The 9,623-nt window shown below is 43.4% G+C and overlaps 1 pseudogene; it reads left to right on the top strand.

Moving 5' to 3' along the window:
* Nucleotides 1-9,280: 9,280 nt before the first annotated feature.
* Nucleotides 9,281-9,380, top strand: LOC139035757 (U6 spliceosomal RNA; annotated as a pseudogene).
* The last annotated feature ends 243 nt before the right edge of the window (nt 9,381-9,623 follow it).

The following is a 9,623-nucleotide window of genomic DNA, read 5'->3' as shown; positions in this document are numbered from 1 at the left end:
ATGTGATCTATTCTGGAGAAGGTTCCGTGTGCACTTGAGAAAAAGGTGAAGTTGATTGTTTTGGGGTGAAACGATCCTATAGATGTCAATTAGGTCTAGCTGGTCCATTGTGTCCGTTAAAGTTTGTGTTTCCTTGTTCATTTTCTGTTTAGTTGATCTATCCATAGTTGTGAGTGGGGTATTAAAGTCTCCTACTATTATTGTGTTACTATTAATTTCCTCTTTCATACTCGTTAGCGTTTGCCTTACATATTGCGGTGCTCCTATGTTGGGTGCATATATATTTATAATTGTTATATCTTCTTCTTGGATTGATCCTTTGATCATTATGTAGTGTCCATCTTTGTCTCTTTTCACAGACTTAATTTGAAAGTCTATTTTATCTGATATGAGTATTGCGACTCCTGCTTTCTTTTGGTCTCCGTTTGCGTGGAATATTTTTTTCCAGCCCTTCACTTTTAGTCTGTATGTGTCCCTTGCTTTGAGGTGGGTCTCTTGTAGACAGCATATATAGGGGTCTTGCTTTTGTATCCATTCAGCCGTGCTGGCTCTTTAAATGATGCTTTTCTTTAAGGGGAAAAAAAAAATCTGTGCCAATAAAAGAGGAGAAAGAATCTACTTATTCAAAGATGGAAGAAAAATGTTTTTAATTTGTAACTTTGCTAATTTCATTCCCCTGCTCAAAATTCTTTGATGGCTATCATAACTAAGGGAATGAAGTTCAAATGCTTTATTTAGCCTGAGCTCTGCCCTCAGCTTCTTCTACCGACACTCTCATTACTCTCCTTCGATTATGTTTCTTCCATCAAAGTGATTGACTCAGAGGACATATTTTGGGCAATTCCAGGTGTACTCCTACACAGTTTTTCCATGCTTTAGACCAATGGTTCTCAACCCAGGACAACTCGCCTCTTAGGGGACATCTGCCAATATCTGGAGATGTTTTGGGCTCTCACTACAGGGGAGGGGAAGGTTCTACTTGTATCGAGTGGGTAGAGTCTAAAGATATTGCTAAACATCCTCCGATGCATAGGCCACTTCCATAGGACACAGTAGAGTGGAATAGCCCCAGATATCAGTAGTGTCAAGGTTGGGAGACTCTGCTTAGATCATGCCTGATGTTCTCCCAACCCCCACATCAAAATCCTACCTGTTCCCCCAATGTATAGACACTCACTGTCCAAGAGAGTAGCGACTTGTCACCTGTGGCTAATGAATCCTGGAAATGACTCATCCAAACTCAGATGAGTTGTGTCAAATACTCATCAGCTTTCAAAGAATGGAAAAAAAGGAATGTTAAATGTTTCATTAGTAATTTTTATACTGATTACATGTCGAAATGATAATATTTTAGATCTTCTGGGTTAAAATATACGTCATTAATTTTACTTGTTTATTTTTGCTTTATTAGTGGGGCTACTAAAAAAATGTTAAATTTATGTGACTGAATAATATTTCTATTAACACTAGTCCAGACCAGGGATTGGCAACTATTTTCTGTAAAGGGCCAGATAATAAATATCTTAGTCTTTGCAGACCACATGTGGCCTGCCATGTACTTTTGCCTTTTCCTTGACTTCCTACAGCTCTTCTTCCTCCTCCTCCAACCGTTCTGAGCTCCAGGGCCATAGAAAACAGACCTTGGCCCCAGGTTAAGCCCATGGGCCATAGCTGATACACCTGTGGGATCAGTGAGCTACAGAAGCAGTCTTTTCCTCCTGTTCTTCCACAAGGCACTTGTATCTTCCATTTCCTTTGCTCTGTGTGTGTGCTGTGCTAAGGCACCTCAGTGGTGTCCAGTTCTTTGCGACCCCATGGACTGTAACCTACCAGGCTCCTCTGTCCGTTGGATTCTCCAGGCAAGAATACTGGCATGAATTGCTGGGCCCTCCTCCAGGGGAATCTTCCTGGCCCAGGGAATGAACCCAGGTCTCTTATGTCTCCTGCATCGGCAGGCGGGCTCTTTACCATTAGCGCCACCTGGGAAGCCCATTTCCTTTGCTCTGCCTGAAACTAATGGTAGAACCTAACTCAGAGTGAGTGAGGACTGATGGAAAGGGACAAACAGGGTACTTCAGCACTTTGCTGTGAACATAGCTGTGCTTGTACTTTTAAATAGTGATTATTGTAATTATTAAAAATTAACTATTTATTGAGATCTAGAGACGAGACAAATGTGAAAAGTATTCTTATTCTTCTTGTTGCTGTTACAATTATGTTTTTTAAACCCAAGTACTTGTGAAGTGAATTATAAAATCTATAGAACTATGGTCTACTGCTTCCAAAATCCTGATTGTTTTTCCAGGGAGTTACACACACGCATGAATGTGTATATGTTGGCAGCTCAGAATTAACAGAGTATTTTTTTAAGTTCTGAATTCCTCTCAAATGGGAACGTAGTGTTCTTCTGACCCTTCCTACACTCCATATTACTGTCGACATCTGCAACTAATTGATGATCTATAAGTCAAAACTGTGACCAATGCAAAAAACCTTTAGCCAAGCCTGCCTCGGTTTGGCTGACCTTCCTAATGTATTTCAGATTAAGACTAAAACCAGCCACCTTTTAACTGTTCAACTGAGGACTGAACAGTAGCAGTGAATATTTATCAAATATCAAATAATCACATGATCAGATAACATGTTTACAGTGAAAATCTGATTTAGAACATTAAAAAAATTTCATTTGAATTTTTAAAACAAAGACCTTTTTTGAAAGATACAGAGGAATATATTGTCAGCATGCAATTTGATTGATTAAAGTCACCCTTTAAGCCGAAAAATCAAATTATGATCAACTGAATGTCTTTGTTGTAAAGGAATGACATTTTAAGAAGCAATGGAAAGGAGTAACATAGTATTTTTGACAAGAATTTGAGTTCTGAAATAAACAGACCTGAGTTTGTGTCCCAGTTCTGGCATTTTCTAGCTGGGTGATGCTGGACAGGTTACTCAACCTCCCTGAGCCTCTGTCCTCATCTGTGAAATGGGGACAATGAAAGCTCCCTTTGGGGAATCCTTCTGAGGATTAAACATGATATATTTAAAGGGAAGTATATATTTAAATGGCAAACTATGAGTTTCAAACATCAGGAACAAAAAGACTACAAAATGTACAGTCTGACCAGTAATGATATCTTTTTAAAATTAAATTACATAAAGGTAATGGACTTGATAACCTATTTGTGTGTTTACTAACTGGCCTACTCTGCGCTCTTTAGGAGAATGGTTCAGTAAACCTCCCTTCTATTCATACTGGCACCAACTACATAGAGTTGCCCATGTGAGAAGCAGCTTGTTGCAAGTCAACAACCACATTCCAACTGAAGACTCATACACACTTATTTGCTTTCTTGGTTCAGCATCTTAATTCTGGAGCCAGTCATCCCAGCTGGCAATCATGGCTACCTGTCGCCAAATTTCAGTTATATTCTCTCTGGAAAACAATGACTCATCTCCTTGAGATCCCCTCAAAGCAGAGCCAGCCTTTTCCATTATATAAACCTAACACTCTCCAAATTTAGTAAAAACTATGCACCTATTTTCACAAAATGTAGTAAAGTCAAACAAGAAACAGAAACTTCATTTCTAAAGCACAGTTTTGTTCATTTTTTATCAATGTAATGCAAAAATGCATTTGAAATGATAATGTTTACGTATTTTTAAAGTATTCAATAGCTTGATGATGATGAAGAGACTTCAGAGTTTTTTCACAGCTGTCTCCTGCATGTCTCAGGCTCTGGGGCAGGCAACTGTCTAACTGTAGACATCTCTTTCCACCTGAACTGCTGCTCCTTAACATTGAACTTCTAGCCTACAAAACATGGTGGCCTGACATCCTGACATCTCTGCCCATGCAGGATCCCCAGAGGGAAGGCTGCAGGCACAGTGGCCATGATCTCTTCAAAGTGACATGCTCCAGGGCTAGAAGGCTGGTGTTGCATCAGCCTTTATCCATCTGTAGGGTTCTGAACCTATTCAGAGTGCAGGTAAGTATACCAACCCACCAGGTCTCCATGCCCTTCTGGCAGCAGCACCACCTCCAACTGAATATCAGGCCACCAAGGAGCCCTGAACATGATGCTCCGAGGCCACACTTTGGAGAAAAGGTGTCCTCCCACATCTAAACTCACTAACGGGCTGGGCTAGCCTCTCCTCCTGGATCAGCGGAGGATGGGTCCCTTGGGCGATGGAGGGTCGGTGGGGACCAGCACCCTCGCCCCTCCACTAGCCTCAGTACACCCTGTGGCATGGGAGGGAATGGCTACTGACCAAGGTGCTTAGGCAAGCTTCTCATGATTTGTGTGTAACATCTCGTTTAATGCACAACATAACCCTTGGAATTAGGCCTTTTTCTCCCCATTTAACAGCTGAGGAAGTCGAGGTTCAAAAAGGTTAAACAATTTGTCTCCATTGGTCCTGCAGATCATACCTGGCTGGGTCTACCCCAAGGGTGACCAGTACTTCAGACTCAGGTGACTACAATGGGCCAGTGTGGGGAGGGTCTCAAAATTGTCCCTTGATGGACACCAGTGTCAGGGTCACTGTGACTGGGTCTTTGTTCCGATGTGGAATGCACATGTGTGTGTACACACGTGCACACGCACACACACACACACACACACACACACTCTGCAGGGTGCCAGAGGAAAATGGCTATGTGGTTCTGCTCTGAGTTTCCTAACTCGCACTGGCGTCCTCAGCTCGGCTTGAATTCCTTCTAAGCTGAGAGCTGGCCAGGTCTTAGAAACACAGGGCCGTCCATCACTCAAGTCTTAGGTTTGCTCCTCGGAGAGCCGGAGTTGACCACAACTGCCTTGGCACCGTTCCATTGTGAGGGAGTCACAGAACTGGCATTTAAGTCCGGAGCGGAAAAAACACCCCAAGCTTGTTCGTTTTTTTCTGACAGGTGCTGGAGCCCATGAAAGGTCAGATTCCAGCTCACAGTCACATCCTGGCTTAGCCGGCTCCAGGCACACAAAGGCCTGTCTGTCTCACCCGAGTGCAGGGAGCAGGGATCCAAGCCAAGGGCTTAACATGGCTGCCTGATGGCCCGCGCCTGCTGATCCGGCCCTTCACGGGCATGGGCCTAAATGAAGCATTGGGAAGCCCAGCTGCCAAGGATGTGTGAAGCAGGCGAAATGAAGAAGAATGCAGGCTTTTTTCTGATTTGCAATTGCAAGAGATATTAACCCCCCAGCAGCCCATGAATCCATAGCCCACGTCCAGCCTGCTGTGGCTCATTTGTAAAAGCCCTGGGATGCAGCTATTTCAAGTTTAAAGCCTTGTGGGGCTGTAAAACTGAGCAACAACAGTCCCTCCAAGCCCAGCAAGGATGTTGGGAAATGAAGGAGTTTGTTCGCTTCCTTGCTGATGCACCAGGGATCGCTCGGAATTGCGGTGTTATTGGAACAGAGGGTGTGTGTTTAAATGCACGTAGCCTCATGCTTTCAACTGGGAGCGTTTGTTTTTGCAGCCTTTAAGAAAACATCTCCCAATTCACAATGGCTCCAAGGACCCACATCCTGGATTTTAAGTTCCGTGTAAGCGGTGGTAGGCCGAGGTTCTTTAATATGTCTAACTTCTGCAAAAGATGGTCCCTTTACCAGCTCTCCCAACCTCTCTAGTCGTGTATTCCGTCCCCTCTCCCTCCCCCACCTTCCTCATAACTTTACACCAAACTGGTGCTGACAGGAAGCCAGAAGTTAGAGTGGCTACTGCATACCACCCTGTAAAGAAACCTGGGAGATCTTGCTCTTGTAAGAAGTTCGTTTGAAAGCTTCTGTCAAATAGCAAGCTTGGAGTACAAATAAAATTCTTTTGATCAAGAAAAAAAAGAGATTAAACCTGGTTGTGGAATAAAAAACAGTTGCCCTCCTTGGGATAATTTTTCCCTCCTGGTTTTGAGAATCTCATCCTTACAAGAAACCTTCTCAGTAAAGCAAGCTGAAGTCTGGAAATGGGGGCCCTGGACTCTTGTCCTAGCTGTGTCACAGAGTTATTCTGGGTCAAAATGTGTTCATGCTCATTCCACGCAGGAGCCCAGCTTTCTAAGGGGTGAACAGCAAGACTCTGACTCCAAATCTCTTCCTTTGTCAACCCCTCCTCCCCATGTGTCCTAAATGTGTCCCTAGTCCCTTAAAAGCCCTGTCCCTGACATACTCAGTTGGTAAGATTCCATCCCATACACTCAATCAGCGGTTTGACTAAAAGAACCCTTGCTAGTATCCTCTGTGAGAAGCCGAGGTGTCCTTGGGGCTGGTCCCACAGCCACTATGTAACTGAGTCTCCTCATTTCTCACCAGAGAACAGAAACACTTACAACCTTAATAAGCATATTGGTGGTCACACCTACCATGCGCACACACTGTGCTAAGCTCTTCTCTGACGAGGTCATATGATTTCCCTGCCATTCTATGAAGCAGGGATGACTCACCCCATTTTACAGAAAAAGAGTCTGTGGTTCAGAGAGGTACCCTGATATGGTAGAACCAGCATTCAAACTCACATAAAGCTGGCATGAAAGATTGTGCTCTTAGCTACCAGGCTTCAATGCCTCTCAGCCTGAATATAGCTATTAGGAATAAATAACCCCTAATAATCATTTTAGAAAACAGTAGAAAATTTTTACTTCAGTCAAAATAATTATCAATTATTGGGCTTTTTACAGACACTGGGCACAGTGAGGAGCTTTGTGTAAATCTCTTATAACATTCCTGCAAGGTAGCTAATGTGTCCCCATTTGATATGTCGATGGCTTGACAGACATGCAAGACAAAGCAAAACCCTGAGCTTGATCCCAGAGTAAGAGGACCTTGGCAGCATAGCTGGACTACATACAGTATGAATCCGGCAGCATTCAAACAACTTACTGCTGCATCACTGTTATTTATTACTATCAGAAGTAATAACTGGCGTTCATAGAGATGAACGCCACATGTCTCAGGGTTCCCTTCCTGGCGGGTTTGCGTTCCTGCTTTGGGGATGTCAGCATTCCAAAAATGTGATTCCTGTGATTTCCCAGACTGCCTGGGGCTCCACACGGATGTGTGTGCGTGTGTAGGTGCCTGTGTGTTTGCACACACCCGCCATGTGTGTCTGTCACACTGCAGGGAGCTTTTCCTCATTTAAACAGCCAATTAAAACCCACTTTGGCACTTAACGCATGTCACTGCTGCTTGGCACCCAGCTGCCTTCCCAGCAGGCCTTTAATTTGATAAAGAGCTTCTAATAATGACTAGCAGAGGCCCAGTAAGTTCATTAAACCTTGTCCTTTATTTTGCTTCCAAGGTGTGCCCTCCTTGTAAAAGGCCCAGGGTCTGTGTTTTTGCAAATGACTTTAGACAATGTTCCATGCTCCAATGAGAAAAGTATGTCTGTCATGTCCTGGCAAGTTACACTTAAAGTCTCAATTTCAGCATCATGTCAGGCTTTCACCGAGGCCAGAAGCAGATGGAAAAAACCGCGGCACCCAGTTGTATGGGAGCCAGAGTTAGCAATGGAAGATGCGTTTCCTCTGAGAGTATAATGCTGAAAGACGACCTGGCTGTCATATCGAACTCCATTTATCCCATTTCTTTAAAGTAATCTGAGAGCCCAGATGGGTTGTATAAACAGAAGAGGAGGTTCCTGGGAGTTCACTAGCTTAATGAAGCCCGTATGTTTGACTCATGTAATAAGTATTTAATCATGCTGATGAAATTCATTTAAACCTCAGCCACACAAGCTGGTGTTGAAGCCCTAGTAATGTCCTACATCACTTGTGCTGGCCGTGCTGGAGCAAGATTCGTGAGATAGAAAGTTGGTGACATTTCACATGGTAAATGGGCTTTGGAGGGTAGTGTAGGGGAGAGAGAATGAGCTGTGAGATGCTGACTTGGAGCTCCAATGCCTCTGAGTCCTTGAAGTTCTGCTCCACAGTCACCCCTGGTGAGGTGCAACAGGCTGAGTAATAACTCATGTGTCTTCTCTGCTGAGTTTCTGAGTGGTCAGCGCAGAGAAGATACATCAGTTAGGAAGCTCTCTACTGCTAGTAACAGAAATCACAGCCCACAGAGATTCAACAACCTGGACTTTTTTGGAATGCACAGAACTAGAAGTCCTGAAACACAGTGCTTTCAGCAGCTTGATCACATCACCAAGGACCTGAGTCCCTTCCCTGTCTCTGTTCTAAAATCCATGATGCATGAGTTGTCCTAAGGCCAGCTGCCTTCATGACCACAAGATGCCTGTCAGTACTAACTGCAGTGGAGTATGAATTACTGCAGTGAAACAAGAGAAGCAACCCCTTCCTATATTGATAAAGAGAACTTTTCCTAAAGCACTCAATCCTGTCCCGGAATATTTTTTGGTCACAAGCCAATTACTACAGAGAGATGGGATCACCATGATTGATTTTGACCTGTGGTCCCTGGGTGGCCATAGGGCAGCTCATATCAGCTCACATGAGCTGACAGCACACATCTCTCCCCACACCCTCCATTTGGTGATCTCCTGTTGGTAGCCTGAGGCTGTCCATGGTGGGCATATTTACACCATAGGAACTGGCAAACATGAGATACATGGTTTTTCTTTTTCCTAAAGAGCCATCTTGAAGATAAACATCTAGCAAAAGGGATAAACATTACTGCAAAAGGGTCCCCTTTAAGGCTGAATGCCAGAACAAAACTGGGGTTCTTTTAGCTAGGAAGAAAAATAGGGAGGTGGACTCAGAACAAAAATCAATATGATCTGAGGAGGGCTCCAATGCTTGCTCACTCGCTTTGGAAAACACAGCACTGGGGGTCTCAGTAAGACTAAAAAAACTCATAAATAGGAGAATCCAAGTGACTTAAAAAATATCCCAAAAGAACCTGCCTGGGTAGGAAACACTTGTTTTTGTTAGTTGACCTCATTTTCCTGCCAAAGTTGAAAACTTCTCTACCAAGGCTCTTGGTTTCCTTTTAGCTAAAATGGCTCCCTGCACTTAATGTGTTTCACAATCACCTGGGAGAATCTGCTAAATCTGCAGGTACCCAGGTGATTTCGTTCGTAATCTGGTTCCGTGGGTCTGGTGTGGGGACCAGGAAGCTGCACCTTTAACAGAATTCTCCTTCTCAGTGACTCCGGCACAAGTTGTTCGAAATGCATGGAAAAAAAAACTTCCCCTTGATAATCTAACTCAGAGTTTGGTAAACTACAGCCCTTGAGCCTAGAAATGTTTTTGTAGTCTTAAATGGTTTTTAAAAGTCAAAAGAATACTGTTTTGTGAATACTGTTCTGTGATGTTAAAATCATGTGAGTGCTCTCTTTGGCGGCACATACACTAAAATTGGAACGATAGAGTAGCATGGCCCCTGCACAAGGATGACATGCCAATTCATAAAACCGTCCATATTTTTACATATGTACACCTGTGACTGATTCATGTTGATGTATGGCAGAGGCCAACACAATATTTAAAGTAATTATCCCCCAATTAAAAAAAAAGAGGGAAAAATTCTGCTTGAAATAATAAAAAAATGATACGAAATTCAAATTTCAATGTCCACAATAAGGATTTATTGGAGCATGGCCACACATCTGTTGTCTGTGGCTGCCCTCACACTATAATGGCAGAGTTCAACAGTAATGACAGAGACGAT

Source organism: Odocoileus virginianus, chromosome 6 (genome assembly GCF_023699985.2).
Source record: "Odocoileus virginianus isolate 20LAN1187 ecotype Illinois chromosome 6, Ovbor_1.2, whole genome shotgun sequence".
Taxonomy (NCBI): domain Eukaryota; kingdom Metazoa; phylum Chordata; class Mammalia; order Artiodactyla; family Cervidae; genus Odocoileus; species Odocoileus virginianus.
The sequence above is the reverse complement of the archived record's forward strand: the minus strand, read 5'-3'. Positions and strand labels throughout refer to the sequence as shown.